This window comes from Pleurodeles waltl, chromosome 5 (genome assembly GCF_031143425.1).
Source record: "Pleurodeles waltl isolate 20211129_DDA chromosome 5, aPleWal1.hap1.20221129, whole genome shotgun sequence".
Lineage (NCBI taxonomy): Eukaryota > Metazoa > Chordata > Amphibia > Caudata > Salamandridae > Pleurodeles > Pleurodeles waltl.
Genome location: NC_090444.1, coordinates 497331559 through 497345885, shown reverse-complemented (window position 1 = coordinate 497345885; position 14327 = coordinate 497331559).

Below are 14327 nucleotides of genomic sequence, written 5' to 3'. Positions count from 1 at the left end.
ATATATAATATTTATCTGATAAGATGCAGGTCAAAACAATCAAAGTTGCAATGAGTAAATGTAGAGATATCACTGAAAAGTGACATAAAGGTCCTCATTACAACCATGGCGGACGGTTCAATGTTGGCGGTAGGACCGCAAACAGACAGGCGGTAATTACCGCCCCATTATGACATTGGCGGTTTGGCACATGCCAAACTGCCAATGTACCACACCATCCACCACAACAGTAATGACTGCCAGGCTGGAGACAGCGGTTTTCCAACCCGGCGGCCATCACCAGTCGGCCTACGTGATCATGACCCTGCATACCGCAATGGATTTCGTGCATTTTGAACTGCCGTGAAAACCATGGTGGTAGGCACTGTCAGTGCCAGGGAATTTGTTACCTGGCACTGATAGGGGTCTCCCCCTGCCCCCTCCCAGGAGTCCACCCCTAACAACCATGACCCCCCTACCACCCACAAAGGTGGTAGGGCCCCCTCCCCACCCCGACCCCCATAGGCCCTCCCAATCATACCCCCACCCCCCACTCACGCATGCACACACCACTCACACACATACACGCGAACTTACAAGCACACATGCACACATACATACACATTACATCCCCACTACACACATCACACCCACACAAATATTCACGCACCCACACATCCCCTCTAAACACTCACACTCACAACCCCATTCACGCACACAACACACAACACCCCGCAAACCCCTCCCCTCTCGGACGGTGGGCCGTGCGTCGAAATTCCGGTTGCAACGCAGGCACTGCGTCATTCTTCTCCTTGCGAAGTAACGCTGCGTCATTCCGGTTTGGCGTTCCGTGAATTCCTCACCGCGGAGCAGGCTGTGCATTGGTTTTAGCAAGCTGTGCATCAAATTTTTGCCGCACAAGGAGTCCAGTTGCAAGAGAGAAGTCTTTATGGTCCTGAGACTTCAGGGAACAGGAGGCATAGTCTAACCAAGCCCTTGGAGAGCACTTCTTCGCCACAGCCAGAGAGCAGCAAGGCAGCAGGCCAACAGCAAGGCAGCAGTCCTTCACAGACAGTAGTCAGGTGAGTCCTTTGGGCAGCCAGTCAGTTCTTCTTGGTAGGATGCAGGTTCTGGTTCCAGTTTTCATCTCCAGGACATGTCTGAGTTGGAATGGGCAGATGCCCTGTTTATATACCACGCGCACTTACAAGCACACATGCACACATACATACACATTACATCCCCACTACACACATCACACCCCCACAAATATTCACGCACCCACACATCCCCTCTAAACACTCACACTCACAACCCCATTCACGCACACACCACACAACACCCCCCTAGCCCCTTTCCTCTTGGACGATCACCTTACCTGCTTCGGTTGTCCTCCGGGAGGGAACGGATCCATGGGGGCTGCTCTCCCGCCAGCATCCCGTCACCAGAACACCGCCACACCGAATACTGGAACGTATTTCTGTGGGCGGTGTTCTGGTGACGTGGCAGTGACGGAGGACCAGCCTCCACTACACCACTGACCGCCAGTATGGCTGCTGGCGGCACTCCATCCAAAAAATGGCAGAGGGTCGCCACCAGTCATAATATGGGTGGTGGAAAACCACCAACACTGGCGGTCTTCGGCCCAGCGGGACCTCAAAGGTCTTTCAAAAAGATCGCCGAGGTCAGAATGAGGACCAAAGTGTCTTAAGTCTTTTTAAAGCAAACAAAGTCTCTTTCAAGCACAAAGTACCTGGTTTGCATGAAAAATCTCTGCGAAGGGCAGCAGAGGAGGAGAAGGGGGAAACAAAAGGGGTGTGCATCGATTTCTCGGGCCACGCATTGCAATGCGTCATTTAGTTTCCACGCAGGGACGGCTTTGCATCAATTTCCAGCGCTCGGTCATGGATCCTCTTTGGGTTGTGGGTTTTCAGATGCCCGGGGTCTTTGCGTGGAATCCTGGGCTTGCGGAACAAAGACACAAGCCCTGCATCGATCCGGTGGGCATTGCGTGGAATTTTCTTCTGCACGGCAGGTGCTGCGTCACTTTCCCCTCTGGAATTCAGGCTGCATTGTCCCAGGTCGGCTGTGCATCAATCCGGTGGACCGTGCGTCGAAGTTCTGGTCGCAACGCAGGCACTGCATCATTCTTCTCCTTGCGAAGTCACGCTGCGTCATTCCGGTTTGGCGTTCGGTGAATTCTCACCGCGGAGCAGGCTGTGCATTGGTTTTAGCATGCTGTGCATCACATTTTTGCCGCACAAGGAGTCCAGTTGCAAGAGAGAAGTCTTTATGGTCCTGAGACTTCAGGGAACAGGAGGCATAGTCTATCCAAGCCCTTGGAGAGCACTTCTTCGCCACAGCCAGAGAGCAGCAAGGCAGCAGGCCAACAGCAAGGCAGCAGTCCTTCCCAGACAGTAGACAGGTGAGTCCTTTGGGCAGCCAGTCAGTTCTTCTTGGTAGGATGCAGGTTCTGGTTCCAGTTTTCATCTCCAGGACATGTCTGAGTTGGAAGGGGCAGATGCCCTGTTTATATACCCAAATGTGCCTTTGAATTGAGGTGAGACTTCAAAAAGTGGCTTAGAAGTGCACCAGGTCCTGTTTCAGTTCAATCCTGTCTGCCAGGGTCCCAGTAGGGGGTGTGGCAGTCCTTTGAGTGAGAGCATGCCCTCCACCCTCCCGGCCCAGGAAGACCCATTCAAAATGCAGATGTACGCAAGTGAGTCTGTGTATCGTGTGTCTGGGGTGAGGACTGTAAGGCACAGAACGATTTAAGTGCAGAGAAATGCTCACTTTCTAAAAGTGGCATTTCTAAAATAGTAATATTAAATCCAACTTCACCAGTCAGCTGGATTTTATATCACCATTCTGCCCATACTAAATATGACCTTCCTACTCCTTTCAGATCAGCAGCTACCACTCAAACAATGTATGAGGGCAGCCCCAATGTTAGCCTATGAATGGAGCAGGTCTCACAGCAGTGGGAAAACAAATTTAGGAGTTTTACACCACCAGGACATGTAAACTACATAGGTACATGTCCTGCTTTTTGCCTACACAGCACCCTGCCCTATGGGTTATCTAGGGCATACCTTAGGGGTGTCTTATATATGTAGAAAGAGGTGTGTTTTATGCTTGGCAAGCACTTTTACATGCCAAGTCGAATTGGCAGTGAAACTGCACACACGGGCCTTGCAATGGCAGGCCTGAGACAAGGTTAAGGGGCTACTTAAGTGGGTGGCACAATCAGTGCTGCAGGCCCACTAGTAGCATTTAATCTACAGGCCCTGGGCACATATAGTGCACTCTACTAGGGACTTATAAGTAAATTAAATAGTCCAGTTGGGTATGATCCAATGTTACCATGTTTAAAGGTAGAGAGCATATGCACTTTAGTACTGGTTAGCAGTGGTAAAGTGCGCAGGGTCTAAAAACCAGCAAAACAAAGTGTTCCAAAAGTGGCAGGAGGCAGGCAAAAAGTTAGGGGTGACCAATCTAAGGCTGTCAGGTCTAACAGGAAAGGAATAAGGAAAATATCCAGGTAAAGCGTCACGACCATACTGCAGATGAATCCCCGAAGAGATGTCAGGATGTTCCTAGGGATGGTAGGCTATTGTCGGCAATGGATTCCCAACATTTCAGTCATTTCCAAGCCCTTGCAGAAGCTAACCCAGAAGGAGGTCACCGATCCCATAGTGTTAGACCAGGCTGGAATGAAAGTGTTTACTGAATTGAGAGAGAGTCTGTGCAAAGCTCCGGCTTGGCAGTTCGGCTTGACTGTTCCTATGAGGAACAGGGTCAAGACTGATTTACATATGGCTGGGTCCAAACTGGGGTGGCATGGTGAGCAAAAGAACAATGGATTAAACACAGATCTGTGACTGGGGGTGAGTGTTTGCATTGTTCAGCACTCCGTCCATCATCCTTTTGTGTTGCTAAAGTTGCCCTGAGTGGGAAGGGTATGTCCAGACATGGGTCCCGTGCTCACTGTGCCACTGGATTCAAGCTAGCCTGGCTGATGAAGGGTTATACCCAGAAACTGGTCCCAGGATGCTTGTTTCCAGTCTAGGGAGGATCTGGCTTGGCAGTTCGGGCTGGACTGTTCCCATGAGGAACAGGGTCAAGACTGATTTGCATATGGCTGGGTCTAAACTGGGGTGGCATGGTGAGCAAAAGAATGATGAATTAAACCCCGATCTGTGACTGGGGGTGAGTGTTTGCATTGTTCAGCACTCCGTCCATCATCCTTTTGTGTTGCTAAAGCTCCGGCTTTCGGCATTCCTGATTACACAAAATCCTTCACGTTGTTTTGTCATGAGCTTGATGCATGTTCTTTGTCTGTCTTGAAGCAGGTCTATGGAGGTATAAACTGCCCAGTAGAATATTGTTCAGCCCCTTTGGACCCAGTTGCAGAAGCCTTACCAGGTTGTTTGTGAGCAGTTGCAGTGGTTGGACAGAGCTTCACACATTGTGTGTGACCTTTAACTATCATGGTCCCTAACTCAATTGAGATCATACATACAATGGTGAAAATCCAATACCTGACAGGTGCTAGGTTGACCAGCTGTGAGATGAATATTCTAAGGTCACCAAATGTGTCATTGAAAAGATGTACAGTGCTGAACCTGATAACCTTACTTCCAAATGAAAATGTTGAAACAGAAAAATTGGAGGACATTGAGCATGATTGACTTGAAGTAACTGACTTGTGCACAACACTGAGACCTGATATTAGAGGCACCCGATTGGAAGAGAATGACCAAATAATCTTCGTTGTTGGGTCCTGTCTAAGAGACAATACAGGGACACTGAGTGTATTCTGCACAAATAGCAGAACTGGAAGCCCTTACTAGAGCATGCCATGTTTCTGGTCAGCTGAAAGTTACAATCTATACAGATAGCCATGGATTTGGAATAGTCCAAGATTTTGGCCAATTGTGGTCACATAGAAGTTTCATGCCCTCTTCTGATTCACCAGTGAGAAATGGTGAAATAAAGAAATAATTATTGCATGCTATCCAATTGCCTGAAAAGATTGCCGTGGTGAAACGCAGTGCACATCTGAAATCACAAGATTATGGGGGTCATTCCAACCTTGGCGGTCGGAGTTAAACCAGTGGCCAAACCGCAAACAGGCTGGCGGGTAAAAAAATGGAATTCCGACCCTGGCGGAAACCGCCAACAGAGACCGCCACATTACCACACCACCCGCCACGGCGGCACAAAAAAACAGCGCGGCGGTCACCACCAACAGACAGGCGGGAGTCAGTTTACCGCCCACCCTATCACAACACACCAATCCGCCACCTTTTCCCGGGCGGTAGCCCCGCCGATAAAAACATGGCGGAAACAGCCATTTCAAATGGAAAACGCTCACCTCCATACACCCCACGAGGAAACTGGACAGCATGGAACCCGAACTCCACATCCTCCCAGCGATTGTCTTCCTGCTCCTCTACCAGGAGCACGAACGCCGGCGCAGAAGACAATGGTGAGTACTGCACCTACGACACAGGGGAGGGGGAGGAGAAAATATTACGGGGACACACATACGCGACACACCCACCCCCACCCTCACCCACTACAACACACACATCAATGCACAGTAATACATCACAGTTACCACCCCAAACCCCCCAGAAGAATGCAAAGACAAAAGGAAATGATTCTAAACATTGGAATATATTGTATTACTGGCTGAATTATATATATATATATATATATATCTACACATCAAAAACACTTATATACATATATGTACAAGTCCGAGCATTGTAGCAGGCATTGTCCGTGGACCACTGGGCCCAAATCACATGGGCAAAGCCCACACAGGATACCTGACTCCAACGGAGAGAACACTGCAGGGGCATCAGATAGGAAAACTACAGGCACCTCAGGGGGAAGGGAAAGGGGCACCTCAGCCAGGTGAGTGCACAACGCCAGATCCACGAGGGGCCTCCATGGCCACTGTTCAATCCTGGGGAGTGCAAAGCCACAGTCTCTCAAGTCTCTGCAGTGGGTGGGTTGCCCACTGTGCCATCCTGGGGAGTGCAAAGCCACAGTCTCTCAAGTCTCTACAGTGGGGGGGTTGCCCACTGTGCCATCCTGGGGAGTGCAAAGCCACAGTCTCTCAAGTCTCTACAGTGGGTGGGTTGCCCACTGTGCCATCCTGGGGAGTGCAAAGCCACAGTCTCTCAAATGGATGCATGTCTCCACTGGTTCTGGAGGGGGACTGGTGCCCAGAGTGCTCGTGCAGCCCTGCCCGACACAGATGCGGGCCTGCCCCTGCCGCTAATGGGCCATCGGTGCTTGAGACGGTGGTGCCCAGTTCAGCGGTGCTTGAGATGAAGGGCCCAGTTCAGAGGTGCTTGAGAGGAAGGGCCCAGTTGAGCGGTGCTTGAGACGGCGGTGCCCAGTTCAGCGGTGCCCAGTTCAGCGGTGCTTGAGATGAAGGGCCCAGTTCAGCGGTGCTTGAGACGGCGGTGCCCAGTTCAGCGGTGCTTGAGATGAAGGGCCCAGTGCAGCGGTGCTTGAGACGGCGGTGCCCAGTTCAGCGGTGCTCGAGATGAAGGGCCCAGTTCAGGGGTGCTTTAGACGGCGGTGCCCAGTTCAGCGGTGCTCGAGATGAAGGGCCCAGTGCAGCGGTGCTTGAGACGGCGGTGCCCAGTTCAGCGGCGCTTGAGATGAAGGGCCCAGTTCAGCGGTGCTTGAGACGGCGGTGCCCAGTGCAGCGGTGCTTGAGACGGTGGTGCCCAGTTCAGAGGTGCTTGAGATGAAGGGCCCAGTGCAGCGGTGCTTGAGATGAAGGGCCCGGTTCAGCGGTGCTTGAGATGAAGGGCCCAGTTCAGCGGTGCTTGAGACGGCGGTGCCCAGTTCAGCGGCGCTTGAGATGAAGGGCCCAGTTCAGCGGTGCTTGAGACGGCGGTGCCCAGTGCAGCGGTGCTTGAGACGGTGGTGCCCAGTTCAGAGGTGCTTGAGATGAAGGGCCCAGTGCAGCGGTGCTTGAGATGAAGGGCCCGGTTCAGCGGTGCTTGAGATGAAGGGCCCAGTTCAGCGGTGCTTGAGACGGCGGTGCCCAGTTCAGCGGTGCTTAAGATGAAGGGCCCAGTGCAGCGGTGCTTGAGACGGTGGTGCCCAGTTCAGCGGTGCTTGAGATGAAGGGCCCAGTGCAGCGGTGCTTGAGATGAAGGGCCCAGTGCAGCGGTGCTTGAGACGGCAGTGCCCAGTTCAGCGGTGCTTGAGATGAAGGGCCCGGTTCAGCGGTGCTTGAGATGAAGGGCCCAGTGCAGCGGTGCTTGAGACGGCGGTGCCCAGTTCAGCGGTGCTTTGCCATGGCGGTTCTGGACTGTTCAGCGGTGCTTTGCCATGGCGGTTCTGGACTGTTCAGCGGTGCTTTGCCATGGCGGTTCTGGACTGTTCAGCGGTGCTTTGCCATGACGGTTCTGGACTGTTCAGCGGTGCTTTGCCATGGCGGTTCTGGACTGTTCAGCGGTGCTTTGCCATGGCGGTTCTGGACTGTTCAGCGGTGCTTTGCCACGGCGGTTCTGGACTATTCAGCGGTGCTTTGTCATGGCGGTGCTTGCCCAGTTCAGCGGTGCTTGAGACAGCGGTGCCCAGTTCAGCGGTGCTTGGGATGAAGGGCCCAGTTCAGCGGATCAGGCCATGGCGTGCAGGTCATTTGCCACCTGTCCTGTGGCTGGCGGGGCCATCCTGCCCATCTGTCGGGTAGCTGGCGGGGCCTTCCTGGTCTGCAGTACCGGGCCTGTTGGTGTGCTCCTGCCCACCTGGGATGGGTCTGGCGGGGCCCTCCTGGCCAGCAGGGCTGATGGCGCTCTCCTCGGGCGTGCTGCCCTTCCCAGCCTTCCCTGTTCGCCTGTGGCCCTTCCCCACCTTGGGCGGTGTGCCACCTGTCTCCACACTTCGTGCCGGAGCCATGGTAGGGATTTTAGTGCCTGGTGTTTTCACCCTCTCGCGCCGGCCGCTGACTATCTTCGGGTGTTTCTCCAGGGGTGGGCTGCCCGTGCCTTGGCTCCGTACTGAACTGGCTGCCCTTGAGGGTGGGGGACTCCACAGTCCATGGCAGACTGTCATCACAGGGCCCGGTTTTGTGGTGGCTGAGGTGCTGACTGGAGTCCTATGAGATGGACGGGGTGGGGTGTTGTAGGAAAGAGATTAAGGGGGTTATTCTAACTTTGGAGGAGTGTTAATCCATCCCAAAAGTGATGGTAAAGTGACAGATATACCACCAGCCGTATTATGAGTTCCATAGGATATAATGGACTCGTAATACGGCTGGTGGTAAATCCGTCACTTTTCCGTCACTTTTGGGACGGATTAACACCTCCTCCAAAGTTAGAATAACCCCCTAAGTTTGGACAGGAATAGCAATTTAGGACCAGTGGGACGGGTAGGTGTAGTGGATATGGGAGTGAAGGAAGAGGTTGTGGTTGTAGGAGTCTTAAGTCTGGTGTCTTTGGGTGCAGGTGCTTGGGCTGGAGGCTGTCGTGAGGTGGATGGCTGTTGGGTGGGTGGCTACCTGCGTTTGTGTATCTTGGAAGAGGGGGTGACAGACACACTGGGAGAGGACACAGGGGACGTGTAAATGGTAGTGGGGGTGGTGACTGCACGTGTGTGGGGGGTTCTGGTGTGTGTGCTAGTGATGGACATAGTGGCTGAAGATGTTGTGCATGCAGGTGTGAGTGGAGACGTGACAGGGAGGGAGGAGGGAGACGAGGAGGAGGGGGACACAGTGGAGGCAGTGGGTGTTGGTATGTCTGTATGTGGATGTTGCTTGTGTGAATGCCTGTGTGATGTGTGGTGCTTATGTCTGCCTGAGCTTCCCTTGGGTGTTGAGGTGTGTGCAGGCTGGTCTGATGGTGTGTCTGGGATAGGCAGAGGTACAGGTGATAGGGTATGGGTGGAGGAAGTTGGAGGGGGGAGGCTAGAGACAGGGACAATTGCTGCCATCAGTGCTGAGGCCAGAGTGTTGAACGATCGCTGAAGGGCAGCCTGACCAGAATGAATGCCCTCCAGGTATGCATTACTCTGGTGCACCTCTCTTTCGACACCCTGGATGGCATTCAATATGGTAGACTGCCCAACAGTGAGCGTCCTCAGGAGGTCAATGATCTCCTCACTGAGGGCAGCAGGGGTGACTGGGGCAGGGCCTGAGGTGCCTGGGGCGAAGGAGATGCCCACCTTCCTGGGTGAGCGGGCACGGGGCAAACGCTGAGGGGCTGCTGGGAGGGCGGTGCTGGTGCGCTGGGTGGCGGCTGTACCTGTTGTTGCGGGGGGCACGGATGTTGCCGCCACCACAAGGGAGCTCCCTTCAGAGGACGAGTCTGTGTCACTTATGTCTGCCCGAGTCCCCGCTGTGGAGCTCCCCTCGCCCTCCGTCCCACTGGTGTATTCGGAATCCGTTGCATGGCCCTCCAGGGCCATGTGGGATGCAGCTCCCTCGTGCTCCGATGCCACTTCTCCTCCGCCTGATGATGCTAGTGCACACATGAACAGGAAGACCACAAAAAAAGGGGGGGGGGAGAAAATAAAGACATGTTGAGTGCATGCATTGGCGACACCGTTGGCGGACAGGACAGACACAGAAGCCCCCTGCACTACACCGCGCACTTGGGGTCCACTACTCAATCCGTGGGACATGGCCTACAAGCCTATGGACGACATCTGCACACATAGATGACACAGGGCCATGAATAGCTGTACTTGGCACCCTACAGAGTTGGGGGCGGGGGCACAGGGCCATGCCTTACGGAGGGGCCTAGCCTACAGAAATAGCCCTGGCCTAGGGATACCCACAGCCTTCCTCCCCCACCCAGACACCTCCACTGCGCGCAAAGTCACCAGAATGAGAGTGTACTCACCCCCTTGTGTCTGCTGTGATGTCCTCACACGCCCAGCCAAATCGGGGTAGGCCACCGCCAGGATCCGGGACATCAGGGGGGTCAAAGTCCGACTGGCACCCCTCCCACGTTGGGAGGCCATCCCCAGCTGAGCCTCCGCAGTCTTCCTGCTCCAGCGTCGGATGTCCTCCCATCTCTTTCGGCAGTGGGTGCCCCGTCTGTGGTGGACCCCCAGGGCCCGGACGTCCTTGGCGATGGCACGCCAAATGTTGATCTTCTGGTGGGCGCTGACCTATGTGAAATGTACAGGGGGAGAAAAAGAGTCATCACCTTCTGCACCCTCAATGTGAGTGGCCCCCCATCCCTACCCTTGCCATGTGGCACATCCTGTCATCCGTCGTTTGATGCATGCCTCATTCGCTCCCCTCCCCACCATCTTTCATCCACCCGACTCAACACAGCCATTGCCCCCAAAGCATGGTCCCAGTGTACTTACCTGTTGGTCTGGAGGACCGTAGAGTAGCGCATACTGTGGGAGGACCCCATCCACGAGTTTCTCCAATTCCTGAGCAGTGAAGGCAGGGGCCCTTTCCCCAGTCGCATGAGCCATTGTCTCTTCCAGACCGAGGTCACAGCAGCACTTGCAGTGTAGGTCCTCTCCTGTCGAAGATCAGGTATTGAGTGATTAAGCAGATAGAAAATGGCGGTCACGCCCGCGGCGGCGCGTACCGCGACCGCCAGCGCACATCGTCATTGGCTCCTGAGACCCATAGGGTTCAATGTTAACCAATGCTGTTTTGCGCCGCGGTCTTCGACCGCCTACCGCCACGGTGTGCCACGCCAGTGCATTTACCTCACATCCCATTGTCACACTTCACAGGTCAGGCAGCCGCCATTTCAAGGGCCCACATGGCTTACTTTTAACTGCGTCACACATACCTAGGCCTTGCATCAACACTCATACAAACCATTCAATGCATTGGGAATCGTGTTATGTGCAAGCTGTGGTTACGTACCTGTGGGTTGATTGACCCTGTGCTCGCTGTTGTCCTTCATAGGCACCGTCCGCTGGGACATGCGAGGAGATGGAGGAATCTTCCCGTGTATAGACCGCTGGTAGACCTGTCGACAATGGAGGAAAGACATGTCATACTGACATACAGGCTTGACTGAGCCACTATTCATGAACTGTGTGCCCAGCTGGAGCCAGATCTGATGTTACCCATCCGCCAACCCACAGGGATCCCATCTCTAGTGCAGGTGCTGTCAGTACTCCATTTCTTTGCAAGTGGGTCATTTCAAACAACAGTGGCCATATCATCAGGGATGTCTCAGCCTATGTTTTCCAAGGTGTTGTCCAGAGTGTTGTCTGCCCTTCTGAAACACATGCAGAGCTACATTGTTTTCCCTGAGGTGGGGGATTTGCCTACAGTGAAAGGTGATTTTTATGCCCTTGGACATATCCCCAACATCATAGGTGCCATTGATGGGACCCATGTGGCTTTATTACCCCCCAGCAGGAGTGAACAAGTGTACAGAAACAGAAAGAGTTATCATTCGATGAATGTACAGATGGTGTGTTTGGCAGACCAGTACATCTCCCATGTTAATGCCAAGTTCCCTGGCTCAGTGCATGACGCGTACATCATGCGGAATAGCAGCATACCTTACGTGATGGGTCAACTCCAGAGGCACCGTGTGTGGCTAATTGGTGACTCTGGTTACCCCAACCTGTCATGGCTACTGACCCCAATGAGGAATCCCAGGACAAGGGCAGAGGAACGGTACAATGAGGCCCATGGGAGAACTAGGAGGGTGATCGAGCGGACCTTCGGCCTCCTGAAGGCAAGGTTCAGGTGCCTCCATATGACAGGTGGATCCCTATTCTACTCACCAAAGAAGGTGTGCCAGATCATCGTGGCCTGCTGTATGCTTCACAACCTGGCTTTGCGACTCCAGGTGCCTTTTCTGCAGGAGGATGGTCCAGATGGTGGTGTTGCAGCAGCTGTGGAGCCTGTGGACAGTGAAGACGAGGAAGCCGAAGAGGACGACATAGACAACAGGAACACAGTAATACAGCAGTATTTTCAATGACACACAGGTAACATTCCAACCCGGCATATTACATATACTTAACCCCTACTACCTCTCTACTGTCTGTCCTTTTCCCCCAGTGTATGGTAACTGAGTTGTGACTTTCCCTTCCAATTTCAGAGATGTGGGCCATACTGCGTGACATCTGCTTTGTTTACCCATGGACTACAACTGTGTGACAGTGGTATGTTGGCATCACAATGTAAATATGCATTTTGGAACGGTAATGTCTAATACATTAGTACAAAATCACAGCCAGACTCCTGATTGTTTTGTGCAATAACTGTGTTTATTTCAGTGCTCTATATTGTTGGGTGATTGCAAATCGGTGAGGGGTGATGGTGGAGGATTGTCCATGGCAGAGTCCAGACTATTAGTATCACAGGTGCATTGTCCAAATGCCTGTGGAAAGTGGAGCATGGGCAGTATAAGAATGGACAGGGTGTCAATGTGGGACAGTGGGATGACATTCAGGGAGGTATCCTTTCCTGGCGGGGGTCTTGGCATCTTACTCTGTCTTCTTCCTGGATCTCAGGGCCTCCTGTCCACTAGCGCCGGCAGATGTGGTAGGCAGTTCTTGGTCCATGCTAGTGTCAGGGGCCCTTTGTCCTGCCACAGTGTCCCGCAATGTGGTGACTACCTGATTCAGAGCCCCTACAATGGTGGCCAGGGCGGAACTGATGTTTCGTAGTTCCTCCCTGAACCCCAAATACTGTTCCTCCTGCAGAAGCTGGATCTCCTGAAACCTGGCCAGGACCGTCGCCATCGTCTCCTGGGAGTGGTGGTAGGCTCCCATGATGGAGGAGAGGGCCTCGTGGAGAGTGGGTTCCCTGGGCCTGTCCCCCACCTGTCGCAAAGCAGCCCTCCCAGTTCCCCTGTTTCCCTGGGCCTCTGTCCCCTGGACTGTGTGCCCACTACCACTGCCCCCAGGTCCCTGTTGTTGTTGGGGTGGTGGGTTAACCTGGGTGCCCTGTAGTGGTGGACACACCGCTGATTGACGTGTCCTGGGGACAGAGGGATGGGCCCGCTGGGTGGGTGCTTTGCTGGTGTTCCCAGAGGGGGGAAGGTCTGCTATGGGCTGTGGCTGTGTGAGGGGAACCGACTATCCCGAGGTCCCCGATAGGCCGGACTGGTCATCTAGATCCAGGTCGACAGAGGTGCTGTCCTCACTGTGGGCCTCTTCTGGGGGTGGAGTGGACATTTGTGGACCCTCCTGCGCGGTGACGTGGCGTTCGGGTCCTGCAGGGGTATGAAAGTATGGTTATTGCATTTGTGTGTGCCATAGCGTGTAATGGGTGGGTGCCCTTGTACCCCAGTGCTGGCATTCCCGTGTGGGGGCTTTTGTGACGGTGATTTGGTGCGGGATGGGTATGTGCAGTGGGCATGATTTGTTGATGGGTGTCCATGCTTTGTGGTCGCATGCAGGGATTGGTGTTGGGATGGGTGGGCTGTGATGGTGAGACATTTGCAAGGAGCAGGATGTGATGGGGGTGAGGGTGAGGGTGGGGGTATGAGTTGGTATGCTGGTGGGGTGGGGGGGTGGGGGGGATGAAGTAGTGATGATTTGACTTACCAGAGTCCATTCCTCCAGATACTCCTGCGAGGCCCTCAGGATGCAGGATCGCCAAGACTTGCACCTCCCATGTTGTAAATTCTGGGGGAGGAGTTGGGGGTCCGCCGCCAGTCCGCTGCACCGCGATGTTGTGCCTGGATACCATTGAACGCACCTTCCCCCGTAGGTTGTTCCACCGCTTCCTGATGTCATCCCTATTTCTTGGGTGCTGTCCCACAGCGTTGACCCTATCGACTATTCTGCTCCATAGCTCCATCTTCCTGGCAATGGTGGTGTGCTGCACCTGTGTCCCAAAGAGCTGTGGCTCTACCTGTACAATTTCCTCCACCATGACCCTGAGTTCATCCTCGGAGAACCTGGGGTGTCTTTGCGGTGCCATGGGGTGGTGTGGATGATGTGTGGGGTGGATTGTGTGGTGATGTGTATTGGTGTGTTGTGTGAAGTGCGTGGAAATATTGCTGGGTGAAAGTAAAATGCGCGTCTGGGTGCTCAGTTCTCTTTTTCTCAGTGCGTGGTCCCGATTCTGTAGCAGTGGGGATTTGTGGGTGATGTGGGTGTGTTTTTTATATTGTATTGGGTGTGTGGGAGTGGTGTGTGTATGTGTATCAGGTGTGTGTATTTGTAATTGTCCAATGTGGCTGTGTTTTGTAGGTGTGTGTATATTGAGCGCGGCGGTGTGTACCGCCAATGGAATACCGCAGTTGAAAGACTGCAGCATGGATTTGTGTGTCGTGATAGTGTGGGCGTATTACTGTTGGTGTGACGGTGGAGGTTTGGTTATCGCCAGTTTCTCGCTGGCCTTTGGTGTGGCTGACTTTTGTGGA